We start from the raw sequence: 24,894 nt of genomic DNA, 5'->3' as shown, positions 1-24,894 counted from the left end.
TACTGTACCAAATATTAACATTGATTTTCACAGGTGTTCAAATACTTATTTGCAGCAGTAACATGCAAATAATTTTAAAAAAAATCATACATTGTGATTTCCAGATTTTTTTTTTAGATTATGTTTCTCACAGTGGACATGCACCTAAGATGAAAATTTCAGACCACTCCATGATTTCTAAGTGGGAGATACTTATTTTCCTCACTGTATATATATATATATATATATATATATATATATATATATATATATATATATATATATATATATATATATATATAAAATTCTAGACCCTGAATATTCATTCATTCATTCATTTTCTATATCCACTGATATATCCACTCAGGCCTATTGTATGTAGCACAGATTCCATCACGTACAATTTGGCCAAGCACCTCAAGTGGATTTTGGCTCCTCTAGTGGGTAACTCAGACCACCATGTGGAGAACACACAAGATTTTGTGAACAAGATCAAGGACCTGCAGCTGGAGGCAGATGGAACAATCGTGTCATTTGATGTGACTTCGTTGTTCACCTGCATCCCCACCACTGAGGCCGTCTCAGCTGTGAGGCAGAGACTTCTGGAGGATGTGTCTCTACTTGAAAGGACCAAACTCACACCTGACCACATCTGCCAACTCTTGGAGATCTGTCTTAACACCACGTATTTCCTGTTTAGGGGGAATTACTACAGGCAGGTTCATGGTTGTGCGATGGAGTTTCCGGTATCCCCCATTGTGGCCAATCTGTACATGGAGCAAGTGGAGAAGGCAGCCTTGACATCTTTCACGGGCATCTCTCTCAGTCACTGGTTCAGATATGTTGATGACACATGGGTTAAAATCAAGCAACAGGAAGTTGAGGACTTTACAGAACACATCAACTCGGTGGACGCCAATATCAAGTTCACACGTGAGGATGCCAGAAACAACCATTTAGCCTTCTTGGACTGTGATGTTACGATTGCAGAGAACAGGCAGCTCCAGACAGGGGTTTACAGAAAACCAACTCACACTGACCAGTATCTGCTCTTTGGCTCAAACCACCCCCTTGAACACAAGCTTGGGGTGATCAGGACGCTTCAACACAGAGCCCTACAGGTGCCCACAACTGCAGAGGGAAGGGCTAAAGAACAACAACTTGTCCGGAAAGCCTTCACAGTATGTGGGTACCCACGATGGTCCCTGGACAAAGTGCAGAAGTCCCAGAGAACAAAGAGACCACATAGACATGAGACAGAGACAAGAAGAAGAGGAGTGTCTCTCCCTTATCTAGCAGGAGTAGGGGAAAAACTACAGAGGATCTTCAGACAGCACAAAATCCCAGTTTACTTTAAACCGGTTAACACCTTGAGACAGAAATTAGTTCACCCTAAAGACAGGATCCCTAGTTACAAACAGAGCAATGTAGTGTATTCTATCAGATGTCAGGAAAACTGTAACGAAAACTACATAGGTGAGACTAAGCAACCTTTACACAAAAGGCTATACCAGCACTGCAGAGAGGGCGCCAGTGGACCTCAGTCTGCAGTTCATCTCCACCTTAAAGACACTAACCACATGTTTGAGGACAAGGAAGTTAAAATATTAGCCAGAGAGAAGAAATGGTTTGAGAGAGGGGTCAAGGAGGCATTCTTTGTGAAACGTTTGAAACCCAGCCTTAACCGGGGAGGGGGTCTGAGACACGCTTTATCCCCTGTTTACAATGGGGTACTCAGGTCAAAGCAGTTTCAGTCTTTTGTTCATGGTAATGAGTCATTCACGTCATCAGCAGAGTCGTCAAGGGAGCCATTAGGAGAGGGTCTGTCCCATCATTAGGAGGGACAGCTGCCCTGTCATTAGGAGGGTGCTAACTAGAGCACAATAGGTGCTAATTAGAGCTATTGTTTAGTCACTAGCCTATAGCAGTCTGCCTCTCGGTAGGAGGGGTCTGGTTAGGTTTAAAACTCAGCTTTTGTGACGTCTTGATTATTCTTCTCTACAAGAGTCAAGACAGAAGTCAGACTACCAGAGCAAGAATTTTAGCTGAGGAAACTTCTGTGATTTGAAGCGAAACGTCCTCACGTCAAGCAACCCAGTCCAGTCGAAGATTCAAGCTTCTCTAATATCCACTGAATATAAGACACATATACAACCCCTGGCAAAAATTATGGAATCACCGGCCTCGGAGGATGTTCATTCAGTTGTTTAATTTTGTAGACAAAAAGCAGATCACAGACATGACACAAAACTAAAGTCATTTCAAATGGCAACTTTCTGGCTTTAAGAAACACTATAGGAAATCAGGCAAAAAAATTGTGGCAGTCAGTAACGGTTACTTTTTTAGACCAAGCAGAGGGACAGATTTTCCCTTTCAACTAATAATTTGGACACATCACTACATTGTGAATTTCATTTTGTGAACTATTTGTTTATGTGCAAATTCAGCATCTGTTTTCCACATCAAATATAAATGTGTCATAAACATTTACAACTTTCAGTATGAACTTTCAAAGTTATTGGTTATGACCAACTGAAAGGTGATATACTATAGCTCCATAGCAATGCGTGTTTCACCAGTTCACTGAATTATCCATTGTGAACCAACCCAAAATGTAAACATTGTGTAAAATGTCACCTGTAAATGTGACTTTTAACTGATTTTTAAGTGATTGTATACTAGTGATGAAATGCAGTATTCATTATACAACCTCTTTAGTATTAGACTTCTTGCAGTTCCATTGAATGTGACTTTCTCCACTGTGATCAAATATATGAAACCATGTGCAACTCTAAACCTAAAAGGTGGTTACTGGGAAAGTATTTGCACACAAACTAAGATGCCTTGAATGTGTCCCATCCTGTAACCTCTGTGAATCAGTTAAACGTCATTGTGACACTCAGTGAGACAGTAGACAGTCGAGGGCAGACATCAGTGTCCATCATTCCAGACCTTGGAGCTGGTTGACCTGTGCCGAGCCTGTCTTGTTTCCAACGACCATTTGTTACTAATTAATGGACTGGAGCCCATTTTGCCGCACTGAGTGCAACACAAACCACATGCATTAAACATGTCTCCTTGTGCTGCCAGGAAGACAGAGAGAAAAGGTGCCAACAGCAGGTCCTGGTCACATTTCAGATAATGTGGGAATGTGGAAATCTGTAGGAAAATATTAACAATTTAATTGCAAGTCCAGAGCAGACTCCATGTTAAACATTGTGCTGTCTTAATGCAGCACACTAACCTTGAGCACACTGTAAACACAACAGAGGAGAGGGTGTGTGATTTGTCACTGGATGGAGATGCTGTGGCACACTACAGTCGTTTGCACCACAATTTTAAAACAAACATTCCAGAAAATAAAAGTACTTAGGTTTGTGTTTCAGTAAACATTAATGCAGTCCTTCAACCCCCACATTGCTATGTCTGTTTTACAGTGATCAACAGTCCAAAATGTTTTTCTGTTTGGATGCACCAAGGGCACAAAACTGAAGGTATCACCCGGGGAAGGACAAAATAAATAAATAAATAAAATAAAACAACAAAACATCTTAAAGGTGGTGACATTTACACTCCACCATGAAGGTGTCTCACTAGTGATGCACCAGATGTAGCTTGCATGATGCACAATTTTTCCAGTCACAGTAACAGAAGCCTATAACTCCTTCAGAGTTGCCATATGGGTGTCTTGGTGGCTTCCCTCACTAATGTCATTCTGCAGAGACTTATATATTCATTCATTTTCTGCCACTTATTTTGGCCCAGGTTATGGTGGCAGCAGGCTAAGCAGCTCATCTCACACTTCCCTATTCCCGGGCAAGTCCTGTAACTCTTCCTGGGGGCTCATAAGGCATTTACAAGCCATATGGGAAATGTAATCCCTCCAATGTGTGTTGGGTCTTCCCCAGGGCCTGTTAGACCTTCTTTGGGAGACGACCATGGGGGATCTGCACCAGATGCCTAAACCACCTCAAATGGCTCTGTTCATTGTGAAGAAGCAGTGGTTCCACTCGGAATCCCTCACAGATAGTCGAGCTTCTCACCCTGTCCAGGAGTGTAAGCCCAGATACTTCACTCAGGAATCTCATTTCTATTGCTTGTATCTGCAATCTTATTCTTTCGGTCATTACCCAAATTTCATGACCATAGGCGAGGATAGGAGTGTAAACTGACTGGTAAGGTGAGAGCCTCATCTTCTGGCTCAACTCCTTCTTCATCACAACAGTCTGGTACAGCATCTCTAAAACATCAGATGCCACTCCAATTCGTCTATCGATCTCTTGCTCTAACCTACCCACCACACTCCTGAACAAGACATGAAATACTTAAACTCCTCCACCTGGTGCAGTAAGTCTCCCATGACCCATGACTGCATGTTGAAATCCTATCCACGAACATCACGTACAAGAGTGATGACAAGGTGCAGTCCTGGCAGAGTCATGCTCCCAAGACCCTTCTGATAATGTGAGGGTAAAGAGCTGGTCCGCCATTTCATGTTTAGGACATAACCAGTCTTGAATCAGAAGTTGGACTAATGGTCTAAGTCTCCTCTTCAGTACACTAGCACAGGCTTTCCCAGGAAGGCTGAGAAGTGTGATTCCTCTAAAATTGGAACCCACTCTCTGGCCCACTTTTTTAAAGGTGGGGACGACCACCCCAGTTTGCCAATCCAGAGGTAGTGTCCCCTACTGCCATGCAACATTGTATAAGCGTGTCAGCCAGGACAGTTGAACAACATCGAGAGACTTCAGCATCTCAGGACGAACCTTGTCCACCCCCAAGGATTTGCCACAGAGGAGTTTTTTGACTTCCTTGGTGGTTTCTGCTAGGTTGATGGCGCCACATCAGTCTGAGTCTTCCATCCCTGCCTCAAGAGAAGGCATGTCAGTAGGGTTGAAGAGCTCTGCAAAGTGTTCTTTCTACTGTCTGATATCTTCAGTCCACTTTAGCCGCTCTGCATGCTTGCTGAACACAACCTGGCCTAAGAATCGCCTCCCTTTCCTGAATCACTTGACAGTTTGCCAGTACCGTTTCAGTTACCATAACTGAGTGTCAGACTGTGTGGGCATTTGCCCCTGTCCAATACCTGAAAAACAGCACACCAGACCCATTACAATTTCCTTGCAGATGGAGGTAATACATGGAGGTAACACCGTGATGTCTCGTGGTTGCAGACCTGGCCACCAGGCACTCACCTGCAAACTCCTCAAGGCCTGGCTCCAGCAGGATGCACGTGTCTCTCGAATGCGGGTGAGGTGACTCTGTCCCTACATTTGTCCATCATAACAGGTCTTTCTGAATCACCCTTTGTCTGCCTCCTCATCTGAGACCAATTTTCCAAGGATGGCCCTACCAGTAGCTTATGCTCTAGACAACACAGCTCCCAGGATCATTGGAGCACACAAAACCCTCCACCCAGGGGTTAATTTGGATTTGGAACAGGATCCGGCACCTCTTGATTTTGACCCCCCTGTGTTCCGGGACTTATTTGGGCTCATCCGGCACCTCCCGTGAATAAAAAAAAAAAAAATATATGAAAAACATTTTAACATGTATAAAATAAATTGATACATTTTATTTAAACAACAAATCTTCATAAGTTCATGTCATTTATTAAAACTCAACGTTATTTGAGAGTCAGAGATTTGTTGCTTGACACACAAACCACGCCCCAACAGGAACAAAACGGAAACCTACAAAATTCGCACGTGAGGAACAACCGATCGAGAGGAACAAATGAATGGTGTTTCATTTCCAAAAAAAAAAAAAAAAACATGTCTAAACGACAGATGAGTTTGATGTCCTTTTTTAAGAAAAAGGAAGAGGGAGATGCCTCAAAACGACTTAAAGCAACCGGCGATGCGGGCAGCAGCATCGCTAGTCATGCTAGCAGTCACAAGGCAAGCGATGAAGCAAGTACGGCTACCGCCTCAACAGCTAGCCTGCAGGTTCATGGACAGCTAGCCACGGCCACGGCTGATACCGACTATAACAGCAGCGGATCAGGTTCTTCGCCACCAGCCAAATGCAGCGCAAAGGAGACAGCCATGTGGATCACCAACAGGCCACTGCCTTGGCACTAGCCTGGAGCAAGGAACAAGCAAGCTGGACCAAGAGGTGGGAACAGGAACTGCTAGCTTGGAATGTTCAGGGGGAGAGGAGAGCATGGAGAGTGGAGAAGAGGAGTGTGGGACGTGCAGCGAGAGGTCAGGGATGGGATGCACAACTGTTTGGACAGCAGATCAGTTCAAAGTCAAGCAGACTTACTACCCAGGCTTATTATGGAAAGTTCTGGTTTGGGCTGCATAGTTTGTAAGAAGGTGGGGACATTGGGGCCAGAAAAGACTGGGGGGATGAAACTCGCAAAAGAGTGGGTGTCTAGTACAGTGGCATTGTCTGCTTCGGATATTAAAAAACAGCAACGCGCACTCCGGAAAAAAGTATTCGAACATGCCCGTACTAAGGCTCACCTAGCAGCCGCAAACATTCTGGAAAAAGCCAAAGCAGACAGTATAGGGCAGTGTGTAATTAATAGTCTGTCTGAACAGATAATCATCACAGCTCACGTATTTCGCACAGCATACAAGGAGGCTAAACGCCACCGTCCCGCATATGGCTTTGAGCACGAGATTGATTGCCAAGAATTAAATGGGCTGGACATGGGGAGGATTTTGCACTTAAACGTAGCATGTGTAAACATTCAAAAACACATTTCAGAAGAAATGAAAGAAAACTATTCGAAAAAAAAAAATGGTTCAATGCACAATGACAACTCAGTTTAATGTGGATAGTCAACTAGCTTAAGTAAGAAGAGCTGTTTCGCACTCAGTTGCCCGACATGGACAAACCCACCAACGTTTTTACTGAGCTTGTGGAGCTAGAGGATCTAACTGCCCAAGGTATTGTCCAGCATGCTGACTGCTGTGGAGCGCCTTCATTTGACTTAGGATTTTCTGTCTAAAACCCTCATTGGGGTAACTTGTGATGATGCGTCTGTTATGTTGGGGCGTAAAAGTGGAGTGGCGAGTCGGCTCCAGGCGATTTTTTCCCAATATCGCTCTGTGGCACTGCTCAGCCCACAGGCTTGAGCTCGCGGTTGCTGACGTAGTGAAGAGATGGGCGCCGTAAATCGCTTTAAAATACTGATGAACAAGTTATATGCACTGTATAGCACATCCAACAAAAAACCGATTGGAGCTGAGAGCGTCTGCGGAGAGCCTAGATGTACAACTATGCAAATATGTCGAATTTTAGATACAAGATGGGTGACATCAAGTTTAGAACAGTTGACGCTGTGTGGAAGAACTACCCAGCACTTTACAAGTATTTTAAAACAGCATCAGAAGATCCCTCTCGTGATAGCATCACGAAGCAAACATACAACGGGCTTGCTATGCGCATATCTTCACATGCGTTTGTGAACAATTTAGACATTATGTGCGATGCACTGCAAGAATTGTCTGAGCTCTCAGACAAGCTTCAAAAAAGAGACGTTACCATCATTTCAGCACATAAGACAATTTGTCGTGAAATCAGGGTACTTGAGGCAATGTCAGATCTGCCAGGCCGCTACACTGAACTGAGCCAAAGGGGGATTGCTGAAAACTCTTTCCAAGGTGTCACACTGAATGGAGGAAAATCAAGCGACAAAACACTTGACCCCAAGCAGTTTTTCCTAACTGTGGCCAAGAACTTGGAGGACCGCATGTTATCTCAAGGAGGTCGGTTGCCAGATAAAACTGGATATAACAGGTTCATCGAGGAGTTGAAGGTGCTTACTACAGTATTGGCCCGATGGAGCAGATGCGCTGTATGGAGAGACTGAGGTTGAGTCGCTATGCCAGCGCTTCAACATTACCAACCCACACGCAGTCATACGGGCCTACAGGGCGTACAGAGACTCGGGTGGAAACGACATGCCCGATGAACTGATGGAGTTACTTGTTGCTGTCAACAGCATTCCCATTGCAAGTGCTGAATGTGAACGCATATTTTCTCAAATGAACCTGATATGCACTCCCAACTGTGGCTCTCTGCTCATACCCACCATATCATCTTTGCTATTCCTAAATGTTGTTGGAGCACCCCTGGATAAATTCAACCCTGTCCCTTACGTGAGGTCGTGGGTGGCCAAGGGACACAGAACTGCCACAGACACATGCAGTAAAACCCGAAACAGGGAGGGGGAGGAGAATCCTGACATGCTGGTGATGTGGAGTATTTTGAACAACTAAGTGGTGAGCATACTTTGCATTCGTAGGCCGCAGTGCCAATCCTTAAATAAAAATGGAAGATTTGTGTAACCTTTTGTAAGCTCTGATTTTTTAAAATGTTTTCCACGTAGACCTGTTAAGTCCCTCCTGATGCGGACAGTTGCATGCGCCCTGCAGAGTATAACCTAAATATTGGTTAATTGTTGTCATAATAGCATTTATAAAAGGGATGTTGTCTGAAAATGAGGCTTTTAAGTGCCACAGCTCTAGAAGTGGCCATTCACATGTTGTTTTTCTGTGCGTTCCGGGACCTGTGTCCATCTCGTCATCGCCGTGCTGTCATATGTACTTTGCGTTCAGGTACCTAATGATTTACAAATTAAGCACTGCCTCCACCATCATGATGCGTTCAGTGTGCCTCGGAAAAAAAAAATCAATGCAAGCACGCAGGGAATGATGCATTACGATTTCACCCATCAAGTGAATCGATGCACACTGAATGAATCGATACATTCGCATCGCGCACGTTTGTATCTACATACCGATTCGTATCGATTATTCTCCACATGCCTAATATATGATATGCCTAATATATATATATATATATATATATATATATATATATATATATATATATATATATACGAGGTCTATTAGATAATAAACCGACCCTTTTATTTTTTTTTTTAACTATATGGATTTGAATGACATGCGATTACACCAATCATGCTTGAACCCTCGTGCGCATGCGTGAGTTTTTTCACGCGTGTCGGTGACGTCATTTCCCTGTGGGCAGGCCTTGACTGAGATGTGGTCCCGCCCTCTCGGCTGAATTCCTTTGTTTCACATGCTGCTCGAGACGGCGCGCGTTGCTTTATCAAAATTTTTTCTGGACCTGTGAGGAATATCCGAGTGGACACTATTTGAGAAATTAAGCTGGTTTTCTGTGAAAAGTTTAACGGCTGATGAGAGATTATGGGGTGTTTCTGTCGGTGTAAGGACTTCCCACGGAGCGGGACGTCCTGCAGCGCTTCCAGGCGCTGTCGTCGGCCTGTTTCGAGCTGAAAACATCCTAATTTAAGGCTTAATTCACCCAGGACATCGTGAGAGAACAGAGAAGATTCAGAAGAGGCCGGCATGAGGAATTTATGCGGACATTCCACTGTTTAAGGACATTTTTTAATGAAAGACGTACGCGCAAATTCGCCGAGTCGTTTCCCGTGACGACTCGGCAAATCTGTGTGCGCCGCGACAGGAAAAACACCTCCGTGTTGAAAACCATTTGTAGAATTCAGGCGGCTTTAATGGCTTTCAACAAGTGAGTAACTGAGAAATTGTTTAACAGCTTGGGCATGTTCCAACTTGCCCGTTAAGATTTCCAACGGAGGTGTTTTTCCTGCCGCGACCCCCCGCGGTCGGGTCCGGCCCGACATGCGACTCTGCCCGCACGTTCTTTCATTACAAAATGACCGTTAACAATGGAATGTCCGAATAAACTCCTCATGCCGACTTCTTCTGAAAGTTCTCTGTTCTCTGACGACTTACTGCGTCAACAGAGCCTGAAATGTGGAAGTTTTCAACTTGAAACGGCGAGACGCTGCCGCCTCGAAGCGCAGATCGCCATCGCTTTATCAAACAAAGCAACAGTCTCTGAGCCATTCCTAAACAATGAAAAAATCGACGAGCGGGTGGACGACTCCTCACTCAAAGACTGCCCACAGGCGAATGACGTAACCGACAGGCGTGAAAAAACTCTCGCATGCCCACGAGGGTTCAAGCATGTCTGATGTAATCACACGTGATTCAAATCCATATGGTTTTTGAAAAAAATAATAAGGTCGGATACTTTTCTAATAGACCTCGTATATATATATATATATATATATATATATATATATATATATATATATATATATATATATATATATATATATATATATATATATATATATATATATATATATGTATATGTATAGGGGTGGTGGCCAATTGGTTTGTGCACTTAGCGGAAGGTTCCTGGTAATACCAAATTAAAATGTGTAAAAACCCAAGCAAGGACTCCATACATTTGCCTGCCACCATTTATGTGTGTGTTTGTGTACATGTGTCTATACTATACCATATCTAAAGATGCTGGACTTACCCTTTCAGACTGAAAGTGTCCTTGGTGGCCATCAACAGATATACACATGCATGCACAAATCGAAATGCATGCGCACACTGTAACACGATTTAATGCATAAATTGCCATTATCTGAGCTGCCACCGGTGGCAGAAGCACCCCCACCAAGATCACCTCAGCTGACAAAATTTAATTTGCGCTAATGATGTTTTACTCCTCTCATTACCTTAAATCATCTCCTTCCGTTCTCCCTCGCTCCCTGCAGAGTGAGAGAAAGCAAGACAGAGAGTGGGAGGGGGGTGTGAATGGAAGGTGACGAAAGAGCGGTGAAGAAGAGAACCGGAGCGAGAAAGCAGTCACCAATTTGTAATTGTTATCGTTCTGGCTGAAGCTGATGTTCATTCCAGCTTCTTTGTACAGCTCACTTTTGCTTGATGCTGTTAAATATTTTACACAATCGTATAATTATCAAAGCTACTCAAGTTAATTTTTGATGGAATGTATGTGCACTCAAGTGTTTTTACTGTAAAGCCCTCTGCAGTGTGGTATTTATGTGGTAGGCTTAAGTGGAAGACTTTGTAATGATAACAGAGTCTCAGTTTAATACGTGTGGAGTGTTTAATGCTTAAATTAGTTTTTGTTTTATAAAGCAGCTTTGACAATTATAATTTTATGAGTGGAATAATGAGTGTTTTGTTGTGCTTTCAAACTTTGCCTCTCTTATTAGCAGCCATTTCTGTACGAGCCCATTGCTGAGCTGAAATTTTTAATGCCGTGAGCATAATAGCGCCGGAACACCCAACAGCCTTTAAAGTGCATTGGCCAACAGAGAACAAACACTGCAGGTTGACAAAATATGCAAATATCTTCATCAGCTTGGCAACCAAAATGACAATAAATTTAGAAAATGCTGTAAATCTCATGCAACTTGAGAAATATAAACACCAGTTTAACAATTACACTTTAAATTTTAAGTTGTATCATACCTTTACAAAACAGAAGCAATTACACAAACACCATAAATTACACAGTGTGTAAATGAATCAGAACAGAATGGTCTGTAATTAGTAAAAAGGCAGTGCATCGTGCATGTCTCCAACAACAAAACCTTATCAAAACTGAACAACTCTACTAAATCCAGCTATGTGTTGTGTTTGTACAGCATGTTCATAATGGACAAAAAAAAAAAAAAAAAGTTGGTGGTGTTGAAAGAATTGACATATTTATGGCAGAACCTTATTGATGTGGAAAAAAAGAATAAAATAATAATGTTGGGGTGTAACACAAAAATAATAAAACTATTAAATCCTTCAGAGGTTTCAAAACTGTAAACAGTGGAAATGTTCAGCAACTGATTAATACGTGACATTCCACATGTTGTGTTCCTGTTGATGTTATGAAACATAAGAATAAGAATGCCCAATTTGCTTTCTACTACATGCCACCGACATGGGAATAGAAATTTACTGCAAAAAAAAAAAAAAGCAATGAATAAACTAACGTCATCCTTTCACTTAGATCATATAGGCACTGCCATGTTTTTGATATTGTGTCATGCACGAAACCATTGCAGCGGGAACACAATGTGAGCAGCTGGAGCATGTGTAACCACATTGCGCAGCTGCTGTGAAAAAAAAAAACCATGCCACCCACGGGATTCGAACCTGCAATTTACAAAAGCTCTGATTGCCAGACAAAAACTTTACTACTATACTATCATCGCTGGCCTGTAAAAGGTGCGGAAAAATGCCTGAAGTCAACAAGGAGATGGATATATTTATTAAAAAAATGAAACCACACACCATAAAAAAATTGCATCTTATTGAATCTCTCTTATCAAGCAGACAATACAAGTATGCTCCGTTCTGTTCATGAAATTACATGAATGGAGCAGTGCACTCCTATCATGTCCACATCTACTGAACCCGACATGTCCAGCCAGACACGCATCTAGTGGACGGTGCACCGCAGGACAGACACCGTGTCATGTGGAACAGAGCTCACATTGGTGATTTGACATTTAGATCGCCTGCTGTCTGTCATGATCTGATGGACCGTATCACCTGGGGCACCCTGTCAGTGTGCACACTGGGTGAGCTCTCCAGCCCATCGCAAAAGAGATATATGTTTTTATGTATTTCCACATGAGGACAGCAAGCACACACATGCGCATGTCCATCAAAATACGGTACATGTTCTGCAGCTGTGAGATCCAGGACCAGAGATGTCAACAACTTCTGCTGTTGGCAGCTAGCCACGCATCCTGTCCGGACAGTGCACAGACAAAGGTGTCACTCTGTGATGAGAGGTGCCTCGCCTGTGGAGGGCGCCGAACCACACGTACGCCATGTGTTGGGGGGAGTGGGGGAGTGCACGAAACACACGCACACATGTTGTTGGGGGAGCTGACGCTCTGGCACGCCACATGTGTACTTGGCAACAGTTGTGGGGGCACAAATTTCACTGCCAGCTTGAAAGTGATCATTTACTGACTGTTTTTGTACTAACAGCGTGAATGGCCACACATTTTCTTAGTGCCAAGCCAGCGGTGTCAGATGTTCATGTGTCACCTGGAATTTGGCCAACACCTGCCGCGAGAGGGATCGAATGGGCTCTCACAGGACACACTCTGTCTTTCAGCCACTGGTGTGTGCAAACAGTTGTAGCAACAGGTGTACGAGGCGTTGGAGGCAGCTCCAATTTTTAGCGACAACTGTATGTGGCGTTGGAGGCAGCTCCGATTTTACATGAATTGCATATGTTTCCTGCTTTGTGCACAATTCGATTGCATTCGTACTATGTGTGAAGGACCCTTAAAAACAATTACTCATACTTCATGTTACGTTTTTCAAAAAAAAAGTTTTTGAGGTCCTGCGACTTATACTCTGGTGCGACTTACAGTATATACAATAAAAAAAAAATCACACATAAATAAAACTCAGCTTTCATATCGATTATCATTAAAGTTGAAATTCACCTTGTTTTATTTATTTATGAATATTTATCAGGATTTCATACATTTTTGTGCTTTTATGATGTATTAAATGTGCCTAAAACATTTGCACAGCACTGTAATTGTGTATAACTACAAACACGTTTATTGAGTTTGTTTGGAGGAAGTGGTTAAGTGTTGGGCTTCAGACCAGAGGATCCTCGGTTCAAACCTCAGCCTGATTGGAAAACCACTAATGGCCCTTGGGCAAGGTCCTTAATCCCTAGTTGCTCCTGGTGTGTTGTGAGCACCTTGCATGGCAGCACCCTGACATGTGTGAGCGTGTTTGTGTGAATGGGTGAATGTGAGGCATAATTATAAAGTGCTTTGAGCTTCTGGTGCAGATGGAAAAGCGCTATATAAATGCAGTCCATTTACCATTTGCCATTTGTTGATGGAGGTTTTAAGTCATCCATGTAAGAATACCTAAAAGTTTACTCATAGTAAGAGAACTTCTTGGTGTAAAAGCTATATATATATATATATATATATATATATATATATATATATATATATATATATATATGTAGCTGTGTGTTTGTGTGTGTGTTTTTATTTTACTTATTAACCTATGTATTAAGTTAATGTTTTACCTTCACTAAGCTTTCTTTTTGCTTTATTGAAATTAATGAATTGTGAATTTATTAGTATTTAGCATTTAATTATGGTTTTTGCAGCTACCAGGTCTAAGATGAGTCCTATAATCTGGCAATAAATGTGTTCATGATGCAGTTAATAACACTTTATGGTCTTAGTAACACATAATAATGTAAATATTAAACATTAAATATTTTTTTTTTTTTATAAAGATTTAAAAAGTGAAACTGGAGTTGCGTCAGGAAGGGCATCCAGCGTAAAACTTGTGCCAATTACCAATGCGGATCTGGCTGTATCCGCTGTGGCGACCCTGTCCCGAGACTGGAGCAGCCGAAATGACAACACACATAAAGATTTAAAAAGTGCTTACTATCAGTTAACTAATGCTTTATGCAAAGACATTAATATCAATTGCTACCCACTTTTTATCAAAATTATATTTCCATAAATAACATTGAACTTGGTATGTTACATCTAAAGCACTTTTTTGTGACTCCTATTATAATATGCACACTTTTAATTTTGTGAATGAAAAGTGATTTGTCCTCGTCCTCTGTGCAGCAGCACAGCTAATCTGTATGAGTTGAGAAAAATTCACGTCAGCAGATGACTTTGTGCTGAAGTCACCCAAAAGTTTGTTTGATTTGAAATATGACGCAGCCTTCCAGCGAGAAAATTCAGAGTTTGAAGCCCACCTGTGTAACAATCCCTCTGGAGTTGCATCATGAAGGATATCCGGTGGTATGTGTCAAATTAGTATGCCGACCCTGAGCAACACACAGAGAAGCTGTACTGTCATATTGATCCAAAGTAGAATTCATTATTGCATTTGTTCATTTACTTTTTCAAATTTTTAGTCTGAACGTAGTGTCACTGTGTTTATGTTTTTGGGTGAAATTTTCATAAAATTATCAATTCCTCGCAAGAATAGTCATAAAGGTTGGACCTTTGGATAGGTTGGATGGTTGGACAGGTTGGACCTGTCTTGAAATCTGGCAAGAAGGCTGCTGAAAATTTGCAAAGACATTATTAAATATTGCCCATTTTTCCTGAAGCAATGTCATACGCATGTGTGGATTAACCAGCATTCTGCCTGCGTGGTTGACATCCAGGATCCAATTTTTTTTTTTTTTTGTATGCTGCAAAGTTCACCACCAGCACATATTCCCAGACCAGTCTTGACTTGGGTTTTGGATTAGTTTCCTTAATTTCTGTTCAGGAAGAACATATTGCTCAGTACCTTTCTGTCTTCATTTGCTTATTTGTCAGGTGCATCCTGATGGTTTCACTCCATTTAGTTTGGTTGTTTTTGGGAACTCATCAGTGGTTTTGAGGCCGTTAATTAAAGGCACATCCTAATGGTTTCTCTTTCTTTGGTTTTGTTTTGCAGGGTGCATTTCAGAGAGTGCCAATTGTTTTTTTTTTTTTGTAAATAAATTGCTTTTTCTCCCCCTAATTCCAGAGTGTGGTGCTGTCATTTTAAGGGGTGCCTGTCTCCTGGTTTCTGACGCACAGAAAGTTTGTATATGTTGATGAATGGATCCTTGATCAAATGAATCATATGTAAAAACTGTGAATTCAACCTTTACTGTAAACGCTCCCCAGAGATTTCAGACAATGTTCTCCATACAAAGTTATGTGCCACTCACATCATCTCTGAAACCTTGCAGTCATTAGGAGCCGATTGATGAGGGAAGTGGTATTAGTCTGAAAACATTTGCAGCTCATCCAGATAAGGGGCCATTTTACAATTGGTTTAGGGGATTATGAATGGGCGCATGTTCGGTTTCAAATAGGCAATGTTCATTTTTTATCTGTAATTGTTTCTGGAGGAGGCTTTTAGAGTGAGATGAGTTAAGATTCCATTATAATCTATTGCTTTCTTTCTGTCTTTTTCTTTCTTGTCTGCATGGCAGTTCTTTTCTCAAATCTGAAACAATGCAGATTGCATTATGTCGTCGCTGGTCACGATTTTGTTTCCCTTCATATTTTCTCTTTTTTGGCAATGGTGATTCATGTGTCCTTACTTACTTTTAGGATAAGAAATATGTATGATCTTCCATTTCACAAAAATGGCAGTTGTCAAGTTTGTTAGTTTTCAAGCAAAAAAGTCGACAGTGTTTAGCCGAGCAGCCACTGATTTCTCATGTTTTTCTTCAGTCTTCAGGCTGTACTGGAAAGTGTGAACAGCAAAGTATGTTTCTTTAGGGCTACTGTATCAACATGGCGACCTCTATACGCAGGTCCACACCCATGTAGATATGAGCGGCTCCTTCTAAGCTTGTGAAAACTCTTTGAGTTGTTGTTGCAGGTAATTATGTCCTAATGAACAAATGGTTATGAATGCTAGATTCCATTTCTGTTAATAAATACCATTAAATCCTCCATTAAATATATGTTTCGCAGTAGCCTTATGCATTTCCATTTGACTGTAAGCATACATAGTCGTGTACCCCTTATCTAGTACACCCCCTATTTCTAAATGTAGCATGGATATAAAAGGGAATTACATGATACTAAATGTGTATTTAAAATGTGTGTTACCACAGTGTATAAAACAGCATCTCTGGTGTTTGAATAGCAACTTTTCGTTGCAGCCACAGATAATGAGTGAACGTTACTTTTGTGATTGTCCAGATAACAGCTGTCATCCTTGGTAACATTTATTCACATCTGTCCTCTTTGATGTTGTTCTCAGTGCGTGAAAAGCCTTGAAGAGGTTCTGTCTTTGTTGTCTGCACATATCAATTTCATTTGGGTTATCGTTCTGCTTGTAGCCAGGAGCATGGTGGCTGTCAGCCTTAATGCAGCAGTCCAGCTGAGCATATGTGACACAAACATGTATGAAACACACACAGTGTGACATAGGGAGAGCATCATGAGTGATGATCAGAAGGTTGGAAGGGGTGAAGGATCAGGAAATGGCTCCATCATGGACCAACCGTTCATATGAGGACTTCCTGTTTGACACACACATTTCTCAAATGGGCAGCTGAACATATAAAGGATTATACGTATGTAAGCGACAGTGTGGGAGAAATGCAGAGATCAGTTCCCCAAAATCAGCAGCCTGTTGTTTTCAGGATGAAAGTTTTTCTTTTCATTTCAGACATTCTGCTTCTTGCTTTATCTTTGTTGTTTTCTCTCAGCTCTCCCTGTCATTCTCTGTTGTACATAAGTAGGCGTGAGAGTTTTGCCACTGCATGAATGTATCAACTTTAAAGGATCACCTGTTGGTCAGATGCATTTCTAAACAGATCTCATGAAGTTTGATCTCATATCACTGCCTCAGTTGTTAAATGCATAAGAACACATGAAAAGTAAAACTTTTTTTTTTCCATTTGATTTCAAGGCATCATGAAAATCATCATAAGTAAGTACTGTTGAATAAGACTATAATAAAGAAATAATAATGGAAACCTTTATAAAGTAATATGTTTCTTTGGCAGACTTGCTAAGTTATTCAAATGTTGTGATTTCATGACATTTTTTAATAACTTATTAACTCAGTTACCACTTAAAATTATTAGCAATCTTTGGTATTACAGCTACTAATATAGCCATTAATATATCTTGTTTCTACCATGAATGAGATAATGCTTTCACAGTGTTTGTTGTTAGCAGGATAACTCAAAAACTAATAAACAGATATGAGTGAAATTTGATGAGCAGACAGATAATATTCTAGAAATAATATTGGAGGTGATCTGGGATAAATTGTGGAACTGACATCCAGAAACATATGTGGCACATAGCAGTATTTAACTCAAAATTTGTTGCACAGATGGATTATGTCCTAGAAAACAAGGGATTTTATTTTGAATTTGCATTTGCATTAACCAACTGTCACTATGATCCAAACTAAAAGTGCACATAGTTGAATGGAAGTGTTTGAATAGCTATCATGGAACCATGCAAGGACAAACTTGAATACTTTCATACAGCAGCGAATGGATTTACCAACCCACCATATACGAGGTCTGTGAGAAAAGTAACGGACCTTTTTATTTTTTTTCAAAAACTATATGGATTTGAATCACGTGCGATTACATCAGCCAAGCTTGAACCCTCGTGCGCATGTGTGAGTTTTTCCATGCCTGTCGGTTGCGTCATTCGCCTGTGGGCAGGCTTTGAGTGAGCACTGGTCCACTCCCGTTGGAATTCTTTTGACTGAGAACTTGCTGAGAGACTGCCACTTTGCTTGATCAAAATTTTTTCAGAAACTGTGAGACACATCCAGACCCATTGGTTTGGGGAATTTGGGGTGTTAGGTAGTCCATTTATTTTATTAATTTATTTTTTAATGGGAAACGCTATTCTAAATTCTTTTTTTTATTATGATGAATTCACATAGCACTCTTACTTTCATTGTTATTGTATGACTCTTTTTTGCCCTATCAGTTTTAATTTTAATTATGTAGAAGGCTTGAAAAGAAAAAAAAAATCAAGGCATAATAATATTAATATTAATAATAATAATAAAAATAATTATTATTGTTATAAAATGTTGTGTTGTGCACAGCTTTGTGCTGTGCATCACATCAGGCCTAAAGACTTTCTTTTTTCTTTAGAGAGAAACTTTGGCCTTGTGGCCCATCCCCATGTATCACCACGTCCGGAGCCCTGCGGCCTTTGGGAAGGTTGAGAATCACACGGGCCAAACATAATAAAGGTAATTTACTGCCAAGGCAAATTCCATAGCTCTGGGCTTCCACCCCATGTTAAACAGCCTGCTGACCTTTAGCGTCTGATTTCATAAAGAGGGACACAATCCGATTAGGCCTGGACAGGAAAGGTCAAATGCACTGGCAGTTGTGGCGGTAATGTTGCCGCTAGCTGGCTGGAGAGGTACAGAATGACAGCGGCTGTGTGGACTGCTTAAGTATGTGAGAGTGCACGTGAGCGTGCATGAGCGAAAGGGTGGTAGAGGCGAGGTTGGGGAGAGCCGGCAGTTAGCCTCTGTGGCCTCTGCAGCTGTTAGCAGAAAGGGCAGCATATCTGACATGGGTGGCGTGCACCCTTTTTATGTCCCAGTGACCACACACACACACACACGTACACGTGCAGAGCAGCATGGCACCGGCTTTACCTGATAGGATCTTCAGCTCTGCTGAACCTTGAAGTGCATTGCTGTTTGTGGGTTGATTTTCTGTCCTTTTTCTGGTGGGTGGCGCCTGACGCGAATGTCGGAGCACGATGTGAAAATGCAGTCGCCGCTGATTGCTGTGACGAGCTTTGTTTCCTGTCACTTAACCTGTCCAGCACTTTGTCACTGTCAACCTTAACATGAATCTCCTTGATGGAGAATTGTCTTTTCAAGGCTCACAAATATGGATTTTTCTTGTATATTTTGATTTCATTGTAAAATTTAAGATCCACCCTCCTTGTGTCTGTGTTTTATATCTGGAAGGATGTTTCATTTTTAATACAAACTTGTCATATGGGCAGTTCTTCACGTTTTTTGCCGTTTGCTTAAAATCTGAATTTCTCGGACACATGGACACGCTCGATTTGCTGCATCACAAAAGAAACAGACCAATCACAGTGCAGCCCCAAGCTTGAAATGTATACGTCTATCTTTTAAAAGGGAGCATCCTTTCAAGCCACTTTGTTGCTGCTGCTTGTTTTAGTAGAGAGAGAGACAGAGAGAGCGATTGGTCACTCATTGAAGGGTTGGTGGGTTTGATGCTGACGGTCACTCTGTGTCATTAAGAACGATGCTGCACTTGGATGCTGCATCAAGACAAAACTGTTTGAACAAGGTTACTGTATGCACAATATTGATAGAAGTACAATTACATAATGAATGTTTATGAGATCAATTAGTTTAAAGGTATGTTCTAGCTGTCATCTCATGACATTCCATTGAAAGAATGTAATAACATTCATTATTTGTTTTATTTAATGGCTAAAATAGATCCTTGTCATTTGATATTATATTCATTTATAAACAACAGAAAAGGGACTTACATTTTGGTGTTCCAGTGTGTAGTCCAGTGTGGGTGTAGTCCAGTGATGCTGTGCACTGACTTCATATTTCCAAAAAACAAAAAAAAAAAAGACTTTGTGTAGTTCCTCAGTCCAGCAAAAAATCACGTCAGCTTTTCGGCTTTTCAACTGAACAGCTCTTCATACCTCCAGACGGCTTACAGCAGAGTGGATTTTTGTGTGTGTGTGTTTGTGTGTGTGTTAGAAGAACTACCACCATCAATTAGCTCTTTTGAATTGTCGTCCGTCAGTAACACAAACCTCTCCATGTTTCTTTTCAAGCTAAGCACCGTGTACCGCTTGTGTGCGCACACTGTACGCATGCTCACACTAGCGGGACGGTGCTGGTGGTGGTGGAAGCGTGCTCTTATTTTCTTCTTCTTTCAGCTGCTCCTGTCAGGGATCACCACAGCAGAAGCGTGCAATGGTACCAAACATATGGAACCAAATTGCACTCTAAATGCAACAATGGGACAAATAATCCATGTCACGTGACATACAAAGCACCAGTCAAATGACAAGGATCCACTCAGCCATTATATAAAACAGAATATTGTTTTTAATAATCAATAGATTATCTATGATAACCTATTTGTGATGATTATTATCTAGAATCAGCACAGCCGTGGCAGTATTGCATTCACTCTACTGTACTGTTGTGACAAAAAGGGAGCTGAGGCAAAAGGTGAAACTCTTGATCTACTGGTAAATAAATCTTCATTCCTACTCTCACCTATGGTCATAAGTGGGTACAAGTGACCAAGATGGGTTTCCTAGGGCTGGTGTCTCTCTTAGAGATAGGGTGAGAAGCTCAGTCAACTGTGAGGAGCTCAGAGTAAAGCCACTACTCCTTCGCATTGACAGGAGCCAGCTGAGGTCGTTCGGGCATCTGGTAAGGATGCCTCATGGGGACCTCCCTAGGGAGGTGTTCCAGGCACGTCCATCTGGGAGGAGACCTTGGGGAAGACTCAGGGCTAGGTGGAGAGATTATATCTCTGCACTGGCTTGGGAATGCCTCAGGATCCCTGAGTCAGAGGTGGTTAATGTGGCTCGGGAAAGGGACGTTTGGGGTCCCCAGTTGGAGCTGATGCCCCCGTGACCCGATTCCAGATAAGCAGTTGAAGAAGAGTGAGTGAGATTATCTATGAGTATTATTTATCAGTGCAGTATCTTCATTTTCATTTAAACTACATTATTAGGCAAATGTCTTATGGACATTTGCTAAAACCTGATATCTAATGTTTCTCATTCATTGATTTTCTGTGCCCTCTTACTACAATTAAGGGTTGGCGGGGGGCATATTCCAGCAGTCATAGGGAGCGGAGTACACACTGGACAGGACGCCAGTCTATCGTAGGGTAACATATAGATGGACAAACTCATTCACACATGCACAGATGCAGCATTCGGTGGTTTCAGGTTGGTTGACCTCCCATGGCAGCATGTTTGACATTTATGCTACATTCTGCAACCAATGCAAAGAAGCACGCAGTGCACTTGTAGTTGGCAGTGCAGTTGTTATTTTCATGCCTGGGACCTTGTTGTTGTAAATACAGAGTAGGATTGCACTCATTTGTGCACCCATGGGTGTATTGTTCTAAAAATGAAGTGCAGGCCAATGCATTGCTGATGGAATGTTATCACAAAGATGCAGAAAGTGAATGTGACCAAGAAACTGGTCTGAAGTCGATCCCAGAGTTATGGTATTTACATGGTGACACAACTTAGATAAGTGGGTTCACAACACACGTACATTCTGCTTGTGTACCTAGATTAGGACAGATGGCATGCACTTTCCCTGCATCTTGGCATAGCCACGACAATACTGAAACATTCTGGGTCCTGGATGGCAACTTCCCAGCTCGCCTACTTTTGTTGAACACACAAACAAAACTGAATTGAATGCAACAGTTAAATAAATAAATAAATAATGTTAACTTCTATCTACTAAGACACATCTCTGTGTGTGTGTGTGTGTATGTATGTCCCTCTTCTGACCACACTGCACCTCAGAATTGTGCCAGACTTGGCACACCTATAATTAGAAAACACAGGGAGTGAGATAGACTGTTGAGCACTTTAGTAGTCATAGTAATAGTAGTAGCAGTAGTTAAGGGGAGAAGCTTTTGTGCTGCATCTGCATTAGAAAGTGTGCTAAAAGGTTGGTGTCATACATTTCTATTCTGTCCATCTAAATTTGGTGTAGAGAGTCAGACTCAGAGATTCAGCCTCAGATACGCTGCTGTGGCACTCTGATTTCTTCCTCTGTCTTTTATTATGAAGTAATGCTGAATTTAGGTGGAAAAGATCGTTGTACAAAAGCTTCAGATATCTGTTGCTGAGATAGATGATGACTGGAGTGCAGTTTGAAGCAGAAACGAGGTGATAATCAGTGAAGTGCTGCTGACGCACTGAAATGAGGCATGTGCAGTGAAGGCAGGGCAGACCGATTTTTAGAGGGGACTGTTCGGTCAGCGACACCAGTAGGTGGGAGTTGATGGCTTTGTTGTTGAGATGAAGTTTTCATTTCAGTTTCTGAATCAAACCCACCCTGGGCGGGTAATCAGCTAGTAAAAAAAAAAACTTAACTTTCTAAATAGCAGTTGGCACTGGAAGATATTCTCAGATCTGATCTGGGCTACATGCATACATATAAATAAATCAAACATACGTATATCAGGTATCTGCCAGTGTGACTGTGGTCACACAGATCAACATTTCATTGCGATTCCAAGTCATCCAGAGTCCTCACCTGCACTTTCCGCCTCAATATAGTTAGCACCGATCATCACTGCCCACAGCCACGTTGTACCAACTGCTCTAATCCTTCTTCTGTTTGAAAATGTGCTCAAGTCTTTCTGGGCACATTGAGAAAAAACAAAGCTACCATGGAAAGGCATTTCTGCCTCTTTATTATTGTTTGCAGTGTTTTAACATTTGGCTTTGAAATCTGCTCAAATTCAAACTCATGCATTTGCATCCGGGAAGTTTCAGGCCAACAAAATGAGATGTAAATAAGTATACGGTCTCAACAAATATCAGAGAAGCAGAAGATCAAAATTAGATTTCAAGACCTAAGGTCAGTTTACCAGCGATATCAGGTCTGTCTGACTGACCCTAAAATTAGGAAGTGTGAAATGTGGAGGTGACAGAAAACAAAGAGACGATGAACAGTGTCAGATGTACACTTGGTGTTATGCAGGTACAGTAAATTTGTTCATCTCTAATGTGTGCGTCAGGTAGTTTGTCTCCCTTGTGGACGATCTTGGTAGCAGAGCTGTCGTCTGTTTTATGAGATGCCCATTAAGGAGCTCACATGGATAATGCTGATTGCGCCTGGGCAGTGCTGCCAGGATATGGGTGGGTGTGTGTGTGTGTGGTGCAGGATGCCGAATGTATGCGTTCAGAATGGTGTGCGTTCAGTGTCGGTGTAAGAATGGTGTGCATATTTATCGCCGGATACGTGGGCAAATTTGCTGCTGACAGTGCCTGTGCTGTGGATGCAAAGTTTCACACAAACCTACGTGTGCACGTTATGTGTGTGTGTGTGTGTGTGTCATAGTTAATGCTGATTGTGTCGGGGCACAGTGAGGTGCTGACAATGCCGCGTCTGCTGAATGACGGAGATGATGTTAACAAGCACAGGGAGGCGGTCACCACCCCCCTGTTTACAATATGGGGGTGCTAAAGCTGTCGAGACCATAACTACCGCACACTGGTGTGTGCTTTTGTGTGTGTCTGTGTGTGTATATGCACTTACACCTTCTTGCCTTTTACATCTTTGTTGTCACACACCTCATCTGTGGATCACTGCAGAGATGCTCGCCTGGTACTCCAGCTGAGAGACCTTAGTGAAGAGGCCGCCGGAAAAGATATGCACAAATAAGACATGCACACACACACACACACACACACACACACACACACACACACACACACACATACATACATACATGTATACAGCAACTGATAATGAAAGAGATTAACACAACATGGCTTGTAGATTTCATATGAGAAACTGCACACAGCATCTTGATTATAGGGTTACAAATTTGAAGGTTATTGACTTGTTTTATAAGAGAATATACAAGAAAAAAGTTCACAGGGTGGTCTTTTTGCCTCCACTGCGCATGCATCATTTCAGAGCTCTGAGACAGAGTCTCTTCACCCAAAGCGATCAAATGGATTAATGTGATTTTTAACCAACAGATGACAAGGTATAACCTCTTAAATCATTCTGAAGTCAGTTTTAAGCAGAAATGAGGCCATTTTAACCCTCTGGGGTCCGAGGGCATTTTTTGGACAGTTCACTCGCCTGGCATAAATGTTTTATTATTGCTGTTAACAGCTCTTCCTGCATCCCACAATCAAGTTTTATGTGACAACCTGTGCTTTCATAATATATATCTGCTTTTGTTATGTTTTATAAGTGCAATAAAGGTTTACAATCAGAAATAAGAAAGGAAAAAGTAAAGTGGAAATTAATTTTCCACACACATTTATTCAAAACAAACAGCAAACTATAATAAATAACTGTTTTGACACTTTATAAAGGTAATTTGAGGTCTTGCGTGAAAGACTGTAAACAAAAAGGTTCAAACAATAAACAAAAATGCACATTTTGAACAATATATATAAAATGGTCTATGCAGTTTTTTTGTCTTCATCTCAAAGCAATTTCTGTCTGCTATTACACAAAGGTTACATCACAAACTACTTCTACTGTGTTTTGGAGTGTTCTGTGCTGCCCCTAAAGCAGCTTTCATTCACACTTTGGCCCACTTTGGCCCACTTTACAGTCTGAGGAGTGGCCCTCCCCCTCACTCCATTGATATGGTAAACAGTGCTTTATGCCGAGAAAGCAAGTTATCCAGTAACATTCACATGCAAACTAGTGGAGCAATCCTGATAGTTACACACTCTTTGTTTGAGCACGTGAGATTGTCATCAGAGGCTCTGTCTGCTTTCACTGATCGCTGTGCGTAATGGCGCAGGGTGCATTG

The sequence above is a fragment of the Thalassophryne amazonica genome, chromosome 12 (genome assembly GCF_902500255.1).
Source record: "Thalassophryne amazonica chromosome 12, fThaAma1.1, whole genome shotgun sequence".
Taxonomy (NCBI): Eukaryota; Metazoa; Chordata; class Actinopteri; order Batrachoidiformes; family Batrachoididae; genus Thalassophryne; species Thalassophryne amazonica.
Note: the sequence above shows the minus strand (reverse complement) of the source record.